We start from the raw sequence: 21,625 nt of genomic DNA on the forward strand, positions 1-21,625 counted from the left end.
TTAAAAGGCCAGTTTTGTGTAGGTGGATGTCAAGATGATTAAAGCTTTAGCAATTCAATTGTCATTTCACAGACAATAAGTAACTATAGTAAGTGCAAGTCTGTCCATTTTGATGGAAGAGTTCTCCTTAACAGCAGGGTGATCCTGAGAATTGGTCAGGGTCTGTTTGGCTTTAGCTGAATCCCGAACTTTATGAAACAGTGTGTGCCAGTGACATCTGGCTTGAATACAGAACACTCCTTGGTACCTTTAAGGTTCTTAACTGTGGGATCATAGGAGCCTATATTTAGAGTTGGAAGCATTGTCAGAAGCCATCCAATGCAATCCCTTCATTTTCCAGCTGTGGAACTGAGGCCAGGAGAGGTTAAGTGGATTCAGGGGGTCACACAAGGCTGTAAGTATTTGAAGAAAGATTTAAATTCAACTTCTCCTGACTCTAAATCCAGTGCCCTTTCCTTTATATCAAAATGACTTGCTAATCCTTATCTTGACCATATGACAATCAGAAGTGATATGAATATCCCCAAATGAGCCCTTCTGAATTTCTTAAGTGAGTACCCTTGCAAGAACCCCTACCCCTTCCTGGACTCTAAATCTTTTATTTTTTGGAATAAAGTTAAAAAAGAGTGAGTCCTCTATATTTGGTCCCAATACCTAAAACTCATCTTCATCTCTGTGGGCATATGTATAAGTATATATGCAATCTTGTAATTGTATATGATATAGAGATATCATATACAATCTGCATTATCTATGGATATAGTGCAGAAATATTTAAGAAAAAAACATTTAAAATGCTTTATACGTGGCCAGAGAGCATTGAAAATTATTCTTAAAATGTTTTAATTAACATAAATAGAAACCCTTGGTTTACCCAGAGTGGTTAGATATAGGGCTATTTGCCTACCGTGACAGAAAAAAAAAACAAACAAATTTAGAGCCTTGAAATGCAATTTAGACAGTGGAAACAGTGTGATTAAAAAGGTTCAGCCTCCCAGCTTTGATTGCATTTCAGTGGTCTATGTGATTACCCCTAATATATCACCGGATTTCAATTCATGGAGTCCTTTGCCTCAGAAAACATTATAGCATCATTAATACATCAATGTGGCAATGCCCCCATTGCCCCAAGTTTTCTTAATGCAATGTCAGAACATGTGTTTTTGTTAAAGGCATATATAAAACCAGAATAAACAGTCATTATCACCTAAAAATTTCCAGCTATCAAGGCTCCACATTAAGCCAGCATCTTTGGAAATTCCACTCCATATGGAAGTTATTCACAACAAAGTTCCTTCTGCCTTGCCAGATGGGAACAACTCTGCTGTGTTCAAGTAGTCCAGGGAGGGGTTACTAATGTGTCTTTCCTCATGTACCTGACCCTTATTCTTAAAGACCCTAATGAATTCCTTTTCCTTTTTTCACCCTATTACTGAAGCTGTAAGTACCCAGACTGCAACTTACATGTTAGGCATTGGCAACTCAATTCATTTTAATTCAACTCAATAAAATTCAATAAGCATTTGTTAAATGCCTATTATATGTCCTGTGCTGGAGATATGAAGACAAAAAAGGCTGTGGTTCCTCCTTTGAAGGACCTTACATTCTGCTGAGGGGACACAACATATTCACAGATGACTCAATACAACATTTATAGCAAATGAAAACAGCATATCATGCTACTGTAAATAGAGGGGTGGTCTCACAGTGAGAAAACCTATGTTCAAGTCTTGCCTGTAATACATATTGACTGTGTGACCCTGGGCAAGTCACTTTGCTTCTCAATTAGGGACCATCAAAGAATTTAAACAGGACCACTGGAGTACACAGAGGATCTGCAATTCCGTCTCTGTAACCACCTACCTCCAAGGAGACATATCACAACCTCTTTATGGCTTAACAGGCAAATCCTGGGGAGTTGTCTAATTCACAAAAAGGTTAGCTACAGTGGTGGAGTCACATAGCTAGTTAGTATTGGAGTTTCTTGACAGCAAGTCTGAGATTCTAGTTCAAATGCCTCTACCTCAACCAAGGCATCATTTCAGAAATAGCTAGAGGTACTACCTAACCAAAAGAAAGTCAGGAAACCTGACTCTACAGGTGTCACAGTAGTAGAAATTCTCACTCTCCCCACCTGTGAGTGAATTGGAGGTACTGAATTTTGGGGGAAAGAGTAAATATGCATGAATTTTGGGGGAAAGAGTAAATATGCATCCTTTCTATTGAAACTTGAATTTCGTGAGATTACTTCTATTTAAATTATTTTCCAATTGACTGAATTTTTTTTTTTTTTGCTTTTTCAAGGGGAGAGTGGAGGGCAATTGGGATTAAGTGATTTGCCCAAGGTCACATGGCTGGTTTTCGTGTTAAGTGTCTGAGGCTGGATTTGAACTCAGGTCCTCCTGACTCCAGGGCCAGTGCTCTGTTCACTGCGCCACCTAGCTGCCTCCCAATCTACTGAACTTTCAAGTTTTCTATGATCCACCTTTACTTTTGACACTTTTATTGCTTTTAATTTTTTTCACATACTCTATTTGTATCTGACATTATATTTGCTAGAAATGTTTTCTTTTCATTTGTTTCTATTGCTAGCACATCAATTTGCCAAAATTTTTTTCCATTCTTTCTTCCCCCCCCCCCCCCCCCCCCCCCCTTCACCCACCCCCCGCAGCATGTCTTTTCAGCAGTAAAATTCCTTGTCTGTCTTCATTCATGGCATGTTCAATTAGTATGAGCAGAGTTGGCTCTCTTTACTTACATTCTTTTTACATGGACTTAGCATTCACTATGTTCCCTTCTGAGGCTTCTCTATTTCACATCAAAGCAGAGCTAGGTTTTTCTGGTCACACTGGGTAGTTTTTTTTCCTTTGTTTTCATTTTGTTTTTTTCTTTTTCCTTTTCCAACTATAATGCCACTGGTGGTTCAGTGTTGAAAACAAGTACGTGGCACCAGTCCTTTCACACTTGACCAAGTTAATCTAAATTATAGTGTCAGGATTTTTTAGAGCTGGAAAATGTTTGAGGGGTCATTTAGTTCAGCTCCCTCAAATTACACATGAGAAAACTAAGGCCCAAAGAGTTAGAGAATTTCAAAGTTCCAGAGTACTTCAATGACTTCAATTTAGTTTGACCTGAAACTGGAAAACAAAAGGAAAACCAAAGCTCTTTGCTCTTTAACCTAATTGGCAAGTGGTAATCGAGACTTTGCTTGAACAAATCCAATGAGGGGAAAGCCATTCTGTCCCAAAGTATCCTATTCCAATTTTGAATATATTTCTATTGTTTCCATTTTTTTGCTATGTCAAGCAAAACAAGTTTATCCACATGAAATCTTTTCATATCCTTGAATCTAACTATCACGTCCCCTCCAAGGAGCACAGAACTGTCCAAGGTCAAAGAGGTAACAGGTGGCAGAGTGAAGATTCAAAAATACATTTCCTGACTTCAAAACCAGCACTCTTGGTTCTATTTCATAACTGAACTTTGAGAAAGCATATGAGTCTCCAAATAACTTTCACTTCACCTGTCCATATGATAAGAAACATTCAACTACTATAAGTTGACCGCAAACAAGAATAACTAAATTGACAAAGAAGATACCTAATCTCAGAAGACTCCCAAATTGATCATTCATTTACCAAATATTTATTTATTGAGTACAGTTTGGGAGTGGATGGATATATAGTATGTGCCTTAAGTAGCCTATAGTCCACATTGGAGGAGAGAAGACATGCCCACAAATGATAAAAATAAAATACAAATATAATGTGAAATAATGTATTCTAATAGAATATCGCATGTCACTATAATATGACCATAATATAATTAGACAAAGTAACAAACAATACGAAATTGTGATATAATATAAAATAAAATATAATATGATATAATGTGTAATATTATATTGCATTATATAAAACAATCTAATGTAAGACAATATATAATGCAGTGACATAATATAACAATATCATATGTGATACAATGTAATATTATATAACCTAATATATTTTAATATAAGAATATAGTATATTTACACACATATACTATATATGTGCAAATATAGTACATATATACAATATGGCATAATATAACAAAATATAATATCACCTAACAGAAGTATAAATTGTTATATAGATGAGAGGTAAAAACATAGCTTTTGACTTAAGGAGAATTGGATCATTTTGTGGAGGGGATGGCACTTGACTAGGTCAAATTGTTCTTCAATTTTCAGCATCATTGATTTTAGTTTTTAATCTATTAGCTGTATGTTTCTAAATATTTGGATAATTGAGTAAGTATTTCTACTTCTAAATGTATCTTTGGTATTGTATCAATGTGTGTTTAGGTGTATATAGAATCCCTATTCAGATATAACAAATTGCTCCCAGTAGAATATAGATAATGATTTATTATTTAAAAGTATATGATATAAAACTATTAGTTCAGTTCTTCAATGACTTGTAATTTAAAACATAGAAGATAGTCTTCATGTGTAATTGTAGCCAAAACACATCACTCTACAGCCAATCTGGTGATGAGTGTGTGTCTTAGTGTTGAGCCAGACTGCTCCATGGAAAAAAGGCTGATTCTTTCCCATTAAGCTGTATTCAGATTTTTTTTTTGAACTTTCTAGGTCCTGCCAGAGTTTGCATTCTACTTGAAATAAGCTTAGAAAATTCAGGATCATTTACGCATTATGATGAGCTTTTAGGGTAGTTCTATGGAAGGAGACTTTTTTTTTCCCCGAGACTATCACAAATCTGTGACATGACTGGATAATTCACAAATTAATTACTTTCATTTCATTTCTTCTTTCTCTTCCTTCCTTTTTCCCCTTTCATTCATTCTTTTGCTTTCTTCCTTCTCTCCTTTCCTTCCTCCTTCCCTTCCTTTCTTGCTCCCTCTCTTCTTTGGCTGAGGTTTTCTTTTCTAGAAATGAGTTTTTTTCTATAAATGAATTTGGATCAGGGAGGGAATGAAATTCACACTAAATAGGGTATCACCCTACAGGAGAGTAGGGGATGAGAGGGGGGGGATGATGGAAGGGAGGGTAGGCTGGGGAGGAGGGAAGTTGGAAGCACCCACTTTTGAAAAGTTACAGGATCAAAGTAGAGAATAGAACAAGTGGGAGGTGGGATAGGAGGGAGGGAAATATAGTCAGTCATTTACAATGTATCTACTCTGTTGATGTTTTGCATTAGCTACACTTGTACAACCTATACTGAACTGCTTATCTTCCTAGTAAGGGTGGGTGATAAGGGAGGAAGGGAATGAATCTGGAATTCAAAGTTTTAAAATCAAATGTTTAAAAAAATACACACACACACACACACACACACACATATATATATATTATTAATGCTATTTTACATATAATTGGGAAATAAGATATACAGGCACTGGGGCATAGAAATCCACCATGCCCTACTGGAAAAGTTGAAAGGGGTATGGGAGAAAATATGGGAGAGAGCAGATTGGAGGAGGGGATATCCTGTGGGCCTGCTATTTTGGGGCAGTGGATAGGGGAAAAACAGGGAGAAAATTTGTAACTCGAAATCTGGTGGAAATGAATGATGTAAATCAGAAGTTAATAAAGCATTTGAAAAATGAAAAAAAGAGTATCTTTTGCAGAGAATATCAGAAATGTGAGTCACTGGAACAAAGAGTACAGAGAGAAGAATAAGGTGAAAGAAGACAGGAAAGTAATGTAGATTGTGTAGTATTTTTAATGCCAAACAAAGAATTCTGTATTTGATTCTGGAAATGAAAGGAAGTCACTTAAGTTTATTGAGTAGGGGAATGATATGGTAGGACCTGTGCTTAAGAAAAAAATCACTTTGCATCTGGATTAAGAACACACTGGAGTGGAAAGAGGTATGGCAGACCAACCAGCAGGCTATAGTAATAGTCCAGTAGTGAGGGGAGGAGAACTTGCACCAGGATAGTGACACTATCAAAGAAAAAAAGGGGGGTGAATTTGAAAAATGTTGCAATGATTGAATCGATCTCCCTTGGCAACAAATTGGTTATGAGGGTGAGAGATGGTGAGAAGTTGAGGATTACATTTTAGCTGTAAGCCTAGAGGACTGGAAAAGATGGTAGTACCTTTGACAGTCTAATAAGTAAGAAGTTTAGAAATGGTAAGAGTTTATAAGGAAAGATAATCAGTTCAATTTCGGACATGTTGAGTTTAAGATGTCTTCTGGACATACAGTTGGAGATGTCTGAAAGGCAGTGGGAGGTGGTAGACTAGAAGTTAGCCAACCAAAACCTTCTTGGCACTTACCTCACAGATGTAATTTTGGTTGATTTAGTTCAGGTATTAAGACTATCATTGCTTCATTTTTGTTAATCTTCAGTCTCTCCTTTTCTCCTTCTCTGCTATCTACAAAGTGTACCTAGACGATCAATCAGTAAGTATTTACTAAGCATATACTATTTGATCTGGTACTCTGCTAAGCACTGAAAGTAAAAAAAAAACAACAACAGGCAAATAGTCTCTACTCTCAAGGAATTTAGAGTCAAATGCAGGAAACTACATGCTATAAAACATATAAAATGTATACACATATATTAATACATAGACACACTTGTGTATATCACATATATACATAAATGTATATATCACAGAACCACAGTGAGGATTGCACAGGATCTGGCAGCTTCATCATCGAAAGATCGGTGGGACTGGAATATGATTTTTCTCAAGGCAAAATATCTCAGGTTACAAACAAGGATAACCTATCCAGTGAAACTGAGCAAAATCTTGCAGGCAAGGATATGGTCATGATCAGACCAACACCTTGGGGAAGTTACTTTGACCATTAAATTAAGAACGAATTGGAGCAGGGAGATATTTGATTCTAGAAGAACAATTATAAGGTTATTGCAAAGACTTTCAGTACTTAATGTAAGTGGACCATTTCATAGACCTCCTCTTCCCTGTATGGATCCCACATGGCCCCAATGCCCCCCATGATTATTGGTCCCCTGAACCTGGAGAGGCTTCATTGCCTGGATTGGAAGAACCCATGTCACCAATTTCCCACATCTTCTACTACTTTAGTAGATGAAGCTGGGGCAGGTGGGGAGTTGAATTTGCATAATGAAAATTTATGTAAAACAAGAGCTATCTGTATTTAAAATTATGAAGGAAAAAGTTAAATTATAATAAGAATATTTGGATAAAAGTTTGATATACAAGATATATGGATCTGATGCAAAGAAGACATTCTCCAGTAGAAAAAATGGTCGAAGGATATAAACATGCAATTTTTCAAGGAAGAAATTCTGTCAAAAGCCATATTAAAAATACTTCAAATTGGGATGGATAGGTGGTGCAGTGAATAGTGCACCAGGCCTGGAGTCAGGAGGACCTGAGTTCAAATCCAGCTGCAGATATTTAACACAAAAACTAGCCTTGTGACCTTAGGAAAGTCACAACCCCAACTGCCCTACCTTCCCCCCTCCCAAAAAGCAATAAATAAATAAATGAAAAATAAAAAAACCCTTCAAATTCCTAATAATTAGAGAAATCCACATTTTGAAACTTGAGGACCTGCTTCATGCCCATCATATTGTCAAAGATGATGAAAAATGTAAATGAAAGTTTTTAGAAAGGTATGGGGGGATAGACATTAATCCACAGTTGGTAGAGCAATGAGATTTCTGGAAATTTTTTGTAACTAGATCGAAAAAGTCACTAGATTGCACATACTCTCTAACCCAATGATGACAGTACTAGACCAAGGACCCAAAGAGTTCAAGAAAGAGGGGGAAAGACCCATATATGCTAAAAACAGTTAATAGCAGTTCTATTGTTTGTAGGAAGAAACAAAATGAGGAATGTCTGAATAAACTATGGCACAAGAATTTAATGAAAAATCAGTGTGCTAGAAGAAATGATGAAGCATTGTATTTTCAAGGAAATCTTGGAAGATTTATATGAACTGATTCAGAATGAAGTGAGAAGAATGACGAGAGCTATCTATAAAAATAACAGCATTGTAAATAAAAAAAAACTCTGGAAGACTTAAGAATTCTTATTTAATACAATGACCATCAAGAATTCTAGAGGATTTATGATACAGCTTGATCTTCTTAGGGTTCATAATGAGATATATATATTTCCAAGCACAGCCAATGTGGAAATTTATTTTACTTGAAAATGAGTATTTTGGGGGGTGGCTAGGTGGCACAGTGAGTAAGAGTGCCGGCCCCAGAGTCGGGAGGACCCGGGATCAGTTCCAACCTCAGATACTTAACACCCACACACCCACACCCACACACCCACACCCACACCCCCCCACACACACAAACTGACCATGTAACCTTGGGCAAGTTACTTAACCCCAATTGTTTTTTTTAAAAAAAAGAAAAGAAAATTAATATTTGTCACACTTAAAAAAAAGTTCGTGTTGTTTTCCTTTTTTGTTTTCCCTTTTGATGAAGGTTAGAGAAGTAGATGAGTGATGTGGTATACAAGAGAACTGGCAAAAAATAAAATAAAAAGGAAGAAAAGTTATTTAAACTTTTTTATAAAATACACAGATGAATAAAGAAGGAAAGGCAGCTTTGGAAAGTACATGTTGAATTTATTATATATAAACATAAATATATGGAAAAGCAAGCCATATGTAATAGAAGTTTCATTATGATCCTTTTTCTCTTCTACTATACAAATAGAAATCTTTTTATTAGGTTAAAGATTTTTAAAAATAATAATAACATTTTCTTAAGCGAAAAGCTATTTCAATACTTTAGGAGTGGAGTGATGAGGTCCAAACTGGCATGGTAGCTATTTGAGTAGAGAAAAGATGTTGTAATGGTATAAATGACAAGACTTCATCGTGGCTTAGATTTATGGAGGTTAATGTGAAAAATGATTCAAAGACTACACAACATTCAGATCTGAGGTGACTTGAAAGTTTAGTGATATTCTGAAGAGGAACAGGAAACTTAAAAGAGTGGAAGGTTTGGAATGAAAAGATAATGAATTCTGTTTGAGACATGTTAAGAGATAGCTTTGGGGTATCCAATCTTGTCCCTGTCCTCATTCTTAAAAAAATTAAGCAATAAAATGCCCGACTTTGTCTTTCCAATTTTTAGGCCATCTTCCTATATGTCTTACCTTGCACTGGTCAGCTCTTTTAAAAATCCATCTATTTTTGCTGCCTTTATCATATCTTCTTTCATTCACTTGTCAATCATTTAAAATTTGGCCTCCAATATGACCCAAATGAAACTGGCATACTTAAATTTACTGATGATTTCTTTACCACCAAATCCAAACACATTTTCTCACTTCTCATGCTTCCTAACCTCTCTAAAGCATTGGAAACTACAAATCTCCATTTCATAGATATTGTCTCCCCTGGTTTTTACAACTCTTGTCTCTCTGGTTCTTCTTTATTCTTTTCTCTCACTTGTTGGATTCTCTCATTTATCATGCTCTGTGCCCTAACAGTAAGTATATCCAACAACTATCTCATGGGCCCTCTACTCTTTATTCTTCACATAGACTTCAGCAGACTATCAACAGAGCCTATGATGCACAAATTGGTGAAGAATCCCTCATGGCATCCAATCACTTCTTTTTAAAAGAGGAGAAAATGAAATCCCAGAGAAGTTGAAAGTCATTATCCAAAGTCACAAAAATACAAAGTAGCAGAGACAAAATGGAAATCCAGGTCTGCTGACTCTAAAGTCTTTATCCTCTGAGTACCCTCCGAGATGCTCCATCTGGGATTCTATTGCATTCTATCCACCTGACAGTGTGTTTCATTCATTCAGAGCCCTAATTTCTTTCCGGCAGTAGAGTAGCATGGATAAGATTTTTATTTAAAGAACTTTATTTATCCTTAAATTCCATGTGTATGTGTTTTAAGAAAGGACTTGTCCTGGCTTATTGACTTGTCTGAAGCAGTCTGGTTTACAAGCTGAGACTTTCTGATCAGAATGTGCAGAACTAAGAGTCTCTTGTAAGGCCAGAAAGCTTTACTGTTATTTGTTCCAGTTTTCTTTGCCTTGGGTTTGGTGGCTTCCCACCCTTCGCCCCCCCCCTTAAGTGCAGCTATAAAATGTTGAGATATTTGGAGAAGGTTAGCGTTTTGGGAGGTCTGGACTGCCATTGCTAGTTATCCCCCTGGGATAATATGGTGTTGTAACATGAAATAATAACAGCACTTTTTTGTTAGACCTTGTGAAATGTTGTCAGGGGTAGTCAAACTGGGTGAAGTTGAGAACATTTTGTTCTCCTCCTGATTAGAGTGAAGAGAGCTTCTGTTTCTCCTACTGTGCAAGGCAAAGAAAGGTAAGATTGATTGCTCCAGGAAGTTGGACATAAAATGGGAAATAAGTCCCCAGCCTGAGTAAAATGTAACTTTTGAGTCAGCACTGAGATGCACAGGATGAAGCATCCCTCCAGAGAAGAGGAAAGGAAATGTTAGCTACAACGCTGGGTATTCCACCATCCATTTATTGCTTGTCTCTGGCCTGTCTCCAGGAAGTGTTAACGTGTACGGAATCTGATAAGAATGGAGTAATGATAATGGCATGCATTTTTAGAACACTTTCAACCTTTGCAAATAGCTTTATGTTGGTTTTCTCATTAGTTCCCTAAAACAACCCTGGACATACTACACATTTTACTATCCTCATTTTACAGATGAGGAGGCTAAAGTTCAGAAAGACCAGTCATGCCATTATTAAAAGTCAAAGGCAGCATTCAAACTCAAATTCAGAGGAACACTGATCAAGAACACCAACTACTCCAGCCTCATTTTATAGATGAGGAAAGTGTGTCCCAGGGAAATTAAGTGACTTGCTCAAGGTCAAAAATGTAAGTATTAGAGGCAGGATTTGTATTCAAATCCTCTGCTTCCACGGTAAGAGGTTTTTTCGTTTGTTTGTTTTTTTACTCTATTATATCACTCCATTCTCTTGTAACTTCATTGGAAGTCCAAAATTCTTTCTCTTATGCCACACTTCTCCTATGGTAGTTAAAGATTTAATGCTCACTAAAAGAACTTCTGGGATATTTAAATGTTTTAGCAGTTTCCTAGATGACTTACAATGCACTGTACCTTACCTTATAGGAGTGAAATAAGTATTCTAATTTATTTTGAGAACTTGGATAAGTACAAGTAAACCTTGCTTTAACAAATGGATAAATTACTGAAAAGTTGAGTATTAACATAGATTTTTGTGCCCTGAACATTATCCGTCATGTTCTGTGGTGTGTACTGATGTCAAGAAACAAACTTTTACTGGGCAAATGGCCATTCTGTAAGGTAATGTTATTCTATGAGTATTATAAGCAGTCACTCTCTGAGTATTCAACTTCAGATAATTTATGTGTTAAAACAGTTGATTGAAGACTATCCCACTGGCCTTTGTGAGACTGATATAACAACCTCTCATCCCCCCTAGGATGCTAAACCAGCAACCGTATTGTATGGGGATGACTCATATTGCAATACTAATATTCTATTATTTTTATTGAAAATATTCAGGATTTAAGTTGCATTTGTAGGGTAATTACTCTTATGTGTATTTATCTGAGGGTCCAACTACTATTGAAAATGCTTTCCCCCGCCCCCCCATGTGAAAATGCATTCTACATTGCCAACAGGTGATTTACAAAGAAACTTTTGGAACGCGACTCAAAGATCTTTGTAGAGCTTTTTCAGTTTAATTTGTTTGGTTAAGTGAGCATTCTTGCCATCATAAATAAAATAATGTTCAACAAAAATCAATATTACACAGACTGATGCTATGTAACAAAGAAAGAAAGCATTGAGAAATGGCATTTAAGCAAATGTCATATAGATATTGGTCCTAAGATCCATGATAGAAAATGACATCTGAAAGAAATCCCACTAAAACAATAGCCTCGTCACCTTCATCAATATATCCATGATCATCATCAACAGCAACAATAACAATAGCAAAAACAACAACAAATTTCTCAGCATAGAACATTGCAGACATAGTGAGGAATCAACACAAAGTACTTAATTTACGCCAGTCTATTCTTTAGTGTGTTCTGTGTGATGAGCACTCTACTAGGTATCAGGAAAAGATATAGAATTTATACAAAACATATACCCACCTTCATGGATGTCATAGTCCATAGTCCAAAAAATAAATAAAAATAAATATATAAATATATACACTATACTGTTTCCATTCAAGCAATAATTCCCATCTCTTACCTATTGAAACCTTAGACTCTGTTGTGGGAACCAACATGGGCTATAATTGAAAAGCTTTTTACCTTACTGTGTCTGGATTTAGACTTCTATCTGGGGGGCAGCTAGGTGATTCAGTGGATAGAGCACTATGCCCAGAATCAGGAAAGTATGATTTCAAATTCAATCTCACTCCGACCCTGGCTGTGTGACTTTCTCATGTCCCAACTACCACACCAAAAATCACTCAACATCTGTCTTCCTTAGCTTCCTCAAGTGTAAAATGTGGATAATAATAGCACCTACCCCCTCAAGGTGATCGTGAAGAAAAAGTGAGATATTATTTGTAACGTGCTTAATCTAGTTCCTGATACATAGTAGGTACTTAATAAATGTGTGTTTCTTTCTTTTCATCTCTCTTCCCAGATATCTCAAAGTCATACATTTTGTATGACACCATTTTCAGTTCACCTTTAATGTGTCAAATTCCCCAATTAGAATCTAAGCTGTGTTTTTTTAAGATGAAAGACTAGCTTCCCCCCCACCCCATATTTGCATCCCTATAATTTAACACAGTACCTGGTATGTAGTAAGAGCTTAATAAATGTTATGCTTATCTATCTATATTTTCACAGCTAAAATAAGATTTGTACTCTGAGAACTTGGGTTTCAATTTTTATTTTGCCACCTACTCCTTGAGTCACTTCTGAAAGATATTTAACTTCAATTGACTTCAGTTTCCTCATCTGTGAAATTAAGATATTATAGTCTATTACTGACAAGGTCCCTTCCAGCTCTAAATCTATGGTCCTACAATGCAAGAAGGGAACAAATTGCATTCTTAAAATGCTGTATTTTTGTCATCATTTATAGTAGATCCTCTATTATCTGCCTCTGAATCTGTCTCTGATGTGCTAATGTGCTTGTGACACTTAAGAACATGGACTCAAAAAGAATGAGGATTAGATTAGGTACACATAAAGGAATTTGGTATTGGAAGGGATACAATCTTGAGAACGTCAAGGCATTGTTAAACAATATCTTAAGGAGGAGAGGATACCAAAAGAATAAAAAAAATACATAATTACAAAAAGCAGTGTAAAGAATATCAATGTTTGGGGTGGCCAGGTGGCACAGTGAATAGAGCACAGGCCCTGGAATCAGGAGGATGTGAGTTCAAATCCAGCCTCAGACACTTAACACAAAAACTAGCTGTATGACCTTGGGCAAGTCATCTAACCCAATTGCCCTCCAAAAAGCAAAATAAAAAATAGTAAAAGAATAGCAACGGTTACTAACCATCTGGCAACTTTCTCATATTTATAGAAGTTTTACATAATACCAAGGAGGTGCTTAATAAATGTTTGTGTAGGGTGGCTAGGTGGCACAGTGTGCTGGCCCTGGAGTCGGGAAGACCTGTTTGGATCTGGCCTCAGACACTTAACACAAAAAAAATAAAACAAACAAACAAACAAACAAACAAACAAAAACCTAGCCATGTGACCTTGGGCAAGTTACTTAAAACCCAATTTCCCTCAAAAAAAAAGCAAATAAATGTTTGTGTATGTGTGGGTGTGTGTGAGATATCCTTCATAAAAACATGAAGAAACACAAAGGTTTTTGATGCATATTTTCTATAGCAGACAAAATATTTACATCACATGAATGAAAGATGTAAAAAAAATCAAAACCACTTTGGTTTTATTTTTTGGTAATTACAAGAGTAATTCAAATCAGCAGAAAAACACAACCTTCAAAATCTTCCTCTAATAAGCAAACTTTCATGAAAATGCTAAAATTATACAGAATTCCTTGATAAATCCAAAATAATTATATACTTTGTTAAGAATCTTTATATTTATAAACATTATGTGAGACACAAAGCCTTCAGGCCCTTTGAAAGTATTTACCAATGTCAAATAAAATAAAGTCCTTTAAAACATATTCCCAGCCTATTTTTCCAGACTGATGACAAATCATTCCCTCTTAAACTATGCTGTAGCCAACCTGGTCTACCCCCTTCTCCCAATATGCTCTATTCCATATCTTGACTTCTTACCTTTGTACAGGCTGCCTCTTATACCTGGAAAGTTTTCTCTCTTTACCCCGAGCTATGGAAACTGTTAATTCCCTTCAAAATTCAGTTCAATTTCTCTCTATTTCAAGAGACTTTTCCTGATTCTCCTAGTTAATAATGCCTTCTTCCTATCCCAGTCACTATTTATTTATTTCACAAATATCCTGCATTACTTTATCTGTGAACATGTTTTATCACCCTAGAAGATATTAAGCTACTAGAAGACAGGAATGGTTTTGTTTGAATCTTTGTATCCCAAATTCCTGCCTCATAGAATGTACTTAAATGATTATTGATTGACTGACTGATTAAGGTCTTGGTAAAGGATCAAATGAATGAGGGATTCTCTCTATAGGAAATGGTTATCCAGATCCATCTGTTTACTGATGACATTTTATTGTTTGTATTAAGTCCCAAAACATTAAGGAGTTTCCTAAATGAGCTATAAAATATTCAAACTAAATTAATGTAACAATCCAAATTGCATATCAGAAATTTGCCAGAATAAATTTTCCCCAAAATTGTTTTCCCTGTTAACTATTTTCCTTCTAATCAATTGTATTCATTTTGTTTATGCAAAACCTTTTTAATTTCATGTAATCATAATGATCCATTTAATCTATTATCCATTGTTTCATGATTTCTTAAAATATGATGTCCAGGTTTTTTTCACTTGGTCAAGCAAGTTAATGATCCTTAAATTCATTCTTCTAGATTTTTTTTCTGGGTCAATTGTGTCTGATAGCAGATTTCTTGAAAACTTTTTTTTACTACTTTTGCAAACTTTTGACTGTGTTATATATATATTTTTTATTTCCTTGAGTCATTGTCTTCCTTTTGTTCCATTCTTATTTTAAGGCAGCTTGCTTCTAGGTAAGATTTTTCACCTTCTGTTCTGTAGGATTCTAGCACATTTCAGATGCACATTTGGAGCATCTCTTGTCAGACCACTGAAAGATGTCTGTCCTCTTTTTCTGAGCTAATATTGACTTATCTGTCATGTCCCCTTTCTAGGGCCCACATGCTTATTTTTATGTGCATTTCTGTGAATTATGAATTATTATAATCTTAAAAGAATCAAAATTATGGGTAGATGGAAGGAAATATAAAAGACATATAGTTAGATGCAAATAAGCTAAAGCCTATTTTCAGTAGTGACCTATGTGCAAGAAATACATTAAAAGTTCTTAATCAAAACAATGTATAATCAGAAAAGAGAATAGTTAGGTCGTGTGACCCAGAAGCACTAGATTTTGTCTATGGTGACCCTGGCAGGTGAACAGGAACAGATGGACAGTCTAAATACTGCCCTGGTACTCAGAAAATGTTAAAACATACAGTTCCAGACATTCTGTTGAATATGTCTTTTCTAGAAGATTTATGAGTGAACATAGTTAAGATGAGATGAGAAGGTACTATAAATTGCAAAGATGAAAAGAATGCTCCAAACATTCAGATCCTAGATTCACTGAAGTATTTAAATTTGGAATAATTCAACTCAAAGGATCAGAGTAAAGTTGAGTGACCCTGCACATAACATTCAATAACACATTTGTCAAAAAAAGTTTGAAAATGAAATAATGAAATTTATAATTATATAAAAATATAAAATGTACATGACTATAAAATTCCTTCAATCAATATTTACTGAGTACTTATCATAAAGGCACATGATTAGACACTGGTATTAGAAGGGTTTGAAGGATAGACAGATCGAGGCAGCTAAGTTGCACAGTGGATAGAGCACCGCCCTGGAGTCAGGAGTACTTGAGTTCAAATCCAGCCTTAGACACTTAACACAAAAACTTGTCTTGTGACCTTGGGCAAGTCACTTAACCTCAATTGCCCTCCAAAAAGTAAAAATGAATGAATGAATATATAAATAAAAATGAAGTATAGACAGATGATTTGCTCCTGGGGAAAGTTTCATAGATAAGGTATCAGTTGAACTACATCCTGACTAATGGATAGGAATTATTTAGTTATTAGATATGGTGGAGTGAGGCATTCCTGACTAAAAGGACAATGTGAACAAAAGTACAGAGTCATCACAGAATAGTACAGGTGCCAACAATTTTGGGAGTAAATGGTAAGTGTATCAACTAGGAAGAAGAGGTGATAATGAGTGATAATTAGTGGTAGTATGAGAAAAGGCAGCATGAGGAAAACTATTATTATATATATTCCAGTATGAGGAAGTCTCAATTTTAAATAACCTAGAATAACTCAATGAAGAGTTTGGATACTATATGATAGATAGTAGAGATCTGGAGCTTTAAATGCTTTTTGAGAAGGTGAATGATGTGATCAGAATTATGCATGAGGAAGATTATTTGATAAGTGTTCCATCCTACTCTTGTGACTGCTCGGGATGTCCCTGTGACTCTCTTTTCTGTTAGGTTATGCCAGTGCACCACATTTTTTTTTCCAGTTTCAACCATACACTCAAGGTTGCCTAGATACTTTCTCATTCCACATGGTTTTGAGTTCAGTTCTGGCAAAGGATTGTCTCTGGTTTCTGAAAAATTAGACTAAATAAGAGTATAGAGGCTTATCCCCTTTAATAGACTGACTCTAAGTGATTAATGCCTTGGTTCATTCAACTCATAAGACAAAATACAAATATGAAATGGCCCTCAAACCTATGTGTCCACTTACACTTCTAGAGTGTTATTAAGTGAGAGTAAAATGGGAGGAAGGTACTGAGAATAACACAATTTCTACATCATCTACAAAATTAATTTAACCATTGGTACTATAAAAGTGAATTTTTGTTCAGTGACCAAATGACCAGACCTACTAATAGAGAAAACTGAATCCTATGAACCTTGGTTTTGTTAACATAAAGCAAATCAGAGGACAAAACCAAAATTGCGTCTACATAGAATAATGGCTCACAGGATTTCCCTTGAAGAAGCAAATAAACTGGTTAGTAAAGTTGATTTTATCATTCAGAAGCAATAAAAACTTTCCCCCCAGGAAATACACTATTACTTTATGTTACAGTGCTCATGACATTCACTTTTATCATGAAACTAATTGCAGCTCATGTGCCAAACTCTATGGCAAAGGATGAGAATATGGAGAAATTCTATAAGAACTGAAGTTGATCACACTCTCCAGATTTTTGTCAACACATTTGTTGATACTAGACTACTTTAAAATTAAGTAGACATAGAGAAAAATGGAAGAAAATATGAAAATGGAAAAAAGTGGCAAAAAATATGTCAGGAAGAAGAAATCAGAGAGATAAACCAAAAGGAACAAGGCTAGAAAAAAAATCAGGATGTGTTAGACATGATACACAACAAATAACATAGCAAAAATGAAACTGATTATATTCTTATAGACAGGAAGTGATTATTTACTGATGTGAATAATTTTTGAATTACCTTTTCACAAACCACCAAGCAGTTACTACAGAGATAAAAATTAACATTAAGTTGAAAGAAAGAATAGAATTGACAAGATATGGCACACATGCAGACAATTCCAAAACGACATTTAAATCAGCTGCTCGGTATAAAAACTGGGAAATGGATAAAAGGACAGACACCAATGTGGACTATCATTGTTTCCTAAGGAGGTTTAGCCAGTATAAATCAGATGCCATAATGAGTAGAAATAAGATTAAAGCTGCCTCAGTCAGCAAATACTTTTCTCTTTGCCAAGTGGAAAGAAATGACAACCAAGAACAAACACCAATATTGAATATAAATATGCATGCAAAATTTTAGGGAGAAAGATTGTGGAAGATGATAATCTTTAATTACTCTATTCAAAACATGAGAATTAGGGGGGGGAAATGTTTTTTTCTTTCTTTTTGGAGGGCGATTGGGGTTAAGTGACTTGCCCAAGGTCACACGGCTAGTTTTTTTGTTAAGTGTCAGAGGCCAGATTTGAACTCAGGTCCTCCTGACTCCAGGGCCGGATGTTTTAAGAAAGTTTGGTGAGAAATTAAATCTGTGTAAACATTTAATAATGGAACTAACAAAGTAATAAACTGATATTTTTTAAATGAAAAAAGTGAGTCAACATTTCTCTAACAATTTTTGCCACCCATAACAGTGGATTTAAAATGTTTTAACTATAACATTTAGAATCTATGTCATGTATTAGAAAATAGAAAAGATGGTAAAATAAAGTAAAGAGTAGTTGAACCTGAGCAAGTTTTTTTTTTTAATTATGTTTTTGCTACTTGTAACAGTTTTGAAAATGTTGAGGAAATAATTCTTAAGATATTTGAAAAAGGGAATGATACAGAGGTTCTAGAAAATGTCAAGGACCTTATTACTAAAGAAAAAAGGGGACAAGAGAAACAACTTATATAATTATTTTTTCACCTTCATAAAATATGTATTTGAATAATTTCCTCATGCTCCAAAGGCATCTGTAATTAAAGTTTGAGCAGGGATGAATTAGGCAGTCAGTCAAAAAACGTTTATTAAGTGTTTTTTTTTATGTCCCAGGCATTGGGCTAAGTGCCGAAGAATCAGTCTGTCTTCAAGAAGCTCAGATTTTAATAGGTTTCTGATAGTGTAAAATGTGAATTTTCTGTATGAGATGCAAAAAAAAAGAGTGGCAAAAAATCCAGACCCATGACTAATAAATACTATTACAATTTTTTTGTTGTTGTTGGAGTGGAGGTAATTCACTGTGTATGGGCCATGGTACATGAGAGAGAAATATCTTTATTTTGTTATTTATTTTTACAGTTTTTTTAGGTGGAGGAGGAACTTGGAAATTAACACAAGAAAGTTTTTTCTACTGTTCTTTTAAAGAAAATTTTTAATGAAATAATTATGCATTTTAAATTGTAATCATATTGCTTATAAATACATTATAATTATTTAAGTAAATTGATGTTAGTTTAATTGTTGGGGGTGAAATAGGGAGATGTCACTTGACCTTATCACTTGACTTCAGTCTGTGATGTTTAATCATAATGATGCTTTCTATCTTCATGTCAGTATCTGTAATATTTTGCACTCATACATTGCAACATCCTGTACTATTGTTGTTCATACAAATTCTGCACTAACTGGGTTAATCACAATGTAAGTCTTTTTAGAGAAAGTTGAAGTATGAGGGTTGAGTACATGTGTGTATCTGAAGCGTGTACAAAACAGTTAATAGCACACTCTGCATTTCCAAAGTATTTAGGACAAAACAAACACCATGGTGTCTTTATAGAGATTGTTTCTTCAGATCAATATCTGAGTCTTCTTTTTCTTTCTTTTTTAAGTGTGCTTTATGGAAAATGCCTTTTGTCTTATTATTTACAAGATAGCTGCTTTAAATAATAGCTACTTGAGAGAGAGACAGACAGAAAGACAGAGAGATAGACAGAGAGACAGAGTGAGACAGAGATTGAGACAGAGAAAGAGACAGAGACATCATACACAGCCTCTTTGCCAGTATTTCAGTTACAAATGGGAGAGGCTTCTCATGCTGAATGCACAGGAATAGAATGCACATAGAAATGGAATCATAAGGTACATATCTCTTATAATCCCCATAAAAAGTATCACAAATCACCTCTGTATTAATGGCTCTTTGCTCCTTTTGTCTACTTTTCTTTCTACCACCTTATTTTCTTTCATTTTAGAAGGCTCACTTGCTTTAAATACACACACGCACACACACACACACACACACACACAAACATTTCCATATCCTGTGAAAGGAAAAGCATAGTTAGTTTCAATCGGAAATCCATTATTCATTCAACTTCTGACCCCTTTTCTCCTTCCCCTAGGATTTTGCTTACACCGTTTGGTTTCCTGAGACATATGTTTGGAGGAAGCAGTTGTCTTGAGAGAACTTCAGCAAGAGTGAAGGGTTGACTTCTACAAGTCCCAGTTGGCCCAGAAATTTCATGAGAGCAAGTTCCTGCTGCCACTTTTGGATTCGGCTTTCAATGGGGATTGGGAAATCATGGAAACAGGTGTTCTTGCGGAATTTTGGTGTTTCCATTTCTATTTTGAGTTAGAAACCAGAAGTGAGAAATGAATAGTGACGTTCATGGGAAATCTATTTTTTTTTCTGTTCAGCTCAATTCACAGAATTTCATTGTCAAAAGGTAAATCAGTGGCCATTCAGTCTAACTTATACTTGAACAAGAACCTAGCCTCTCCTGTAAGTCTTTAGATAAGTGAGAACTTAATATGCCTTCTGAGGTGGACTATTCTGCATATGGAGAGATCTAATTATTAAAAAGCTTTTTTTTATTACTATACATCATACAGAAATCTGTCTCATTACAACTTTAACACATTATTCCTAGTACTGCTCTCTGAGTTTGAGAAGAATAAATCCTTCACTAAAAGTTCTAAATTTTTTTTGAAGATTCCCTACATCTCCCTCTCTCTTGTCAAATCTCCTTTTCTTCAGGCTTAACTTCTTCAGTTTCTTTAAAGGAACATAACAGGTTACGGGAAGGGATTGGAGGTGGCAAATGCTATTGACCAATGTCTAATCCTATTCAATAGTGACTCTAGAATGTGATGTTAACTAAGCACTTGTCCACTTCTCAAACACAATCCCCCAAATGAAAAAGGAATTCTGCTAAATTGTTCAAACTTGTGCCTTTCTCAGGGTCTCTGAGTGTTAAGTGCCTCTTATCCTTTGCATTCACCCCTTCACAGGTAATGGCTCTTTCAGTTAGTCTAGTATTTGCTATGGATTTTTCAATGAGATTATTCTTCTGTTTCCCCAAATAATTTTAGGAAACTGCTTTAATCCCTCAGTAAATCACCTCTCTCTTACCCATTAAAAACAATAAAAACAAAAGTATTACTCACATGTAGTATAGACACTGTCTGGATTATCAGTGCCTTACTAAAACATGGCCCTAGAACTAAACACAATCCTCCAAATATATTCTGGGTGTGATAAAGCACCACAATATCCCTGGACACTATGCCTTTCTAAAGTTACCTAAGATTCCATTAATTGTTTTGGTTGTCATGTCACACTACAGACACATTGTGAGTTTGTACTCCATTGACCACACCCTCCAATCATGATATATAAAGAATTTGTTGTCTAACTATATCCTCCCCCTTGTAGAGTTGAGCTAATCCTATTAATTTCCATCTTATTCAATAAATCCAGTTGTTCTAGACCTCTAAGATCTTGAATCCTGATTTGCTGAGGTAAATTGTGCTGAGCTATCCCCCTCCAGGTTTTTGTCATCTGCATATTTAAGAAGTATGCTATCTATGCTTTTATCAGCACCATTGATGAAAATGTTTAACAGTGTAATTCAGTTCAGTAAACATTTGCTAGACAGCTATTATGTTGAAGTTCCTATGAGGCTTTATACTGCCCTGCAATTTAATTAGAATAAAGAACT

At 35.3% G+C, this 21,625-nt stretch overlaps 1 long non-coding RNA gene across 1 annotated transcript; it reads left to right on the forward strand.

The window, feature by feature from the left end:
• Nucleotides 1–205: 205 nt before the first annotated feature.
• Nucleotides 206–21,531, forward strand: LOC138166917 (uncharacterized). The gene is made up of 3 exons (XR_011169767.1): nt 206–394; nt 10,667–10,840; nt 20,027–21,531. It is a non-coding gene; the product is annotated as an uncharacterized lncRNA (long non-coding RNA).
• Nucleotides 21,532–21,625: the final 94 nt, after the last annotated feature.

This window comes from Petaurus breviceps, unplaced genomic scaffold, assembly GCF_028583685.1.
Source record: "Petaurus breviceps papuanus isolate PSGF00001 unplaced genomic scaffold, PetGlider_PUasm1.0 227, whole genome shotgun sequence".
NCBI lineage: Eukaryota > Metazoa > Chordata > Mammalia > Diprotodontia > Petauridae > Petaurus > Petaurus breviceps.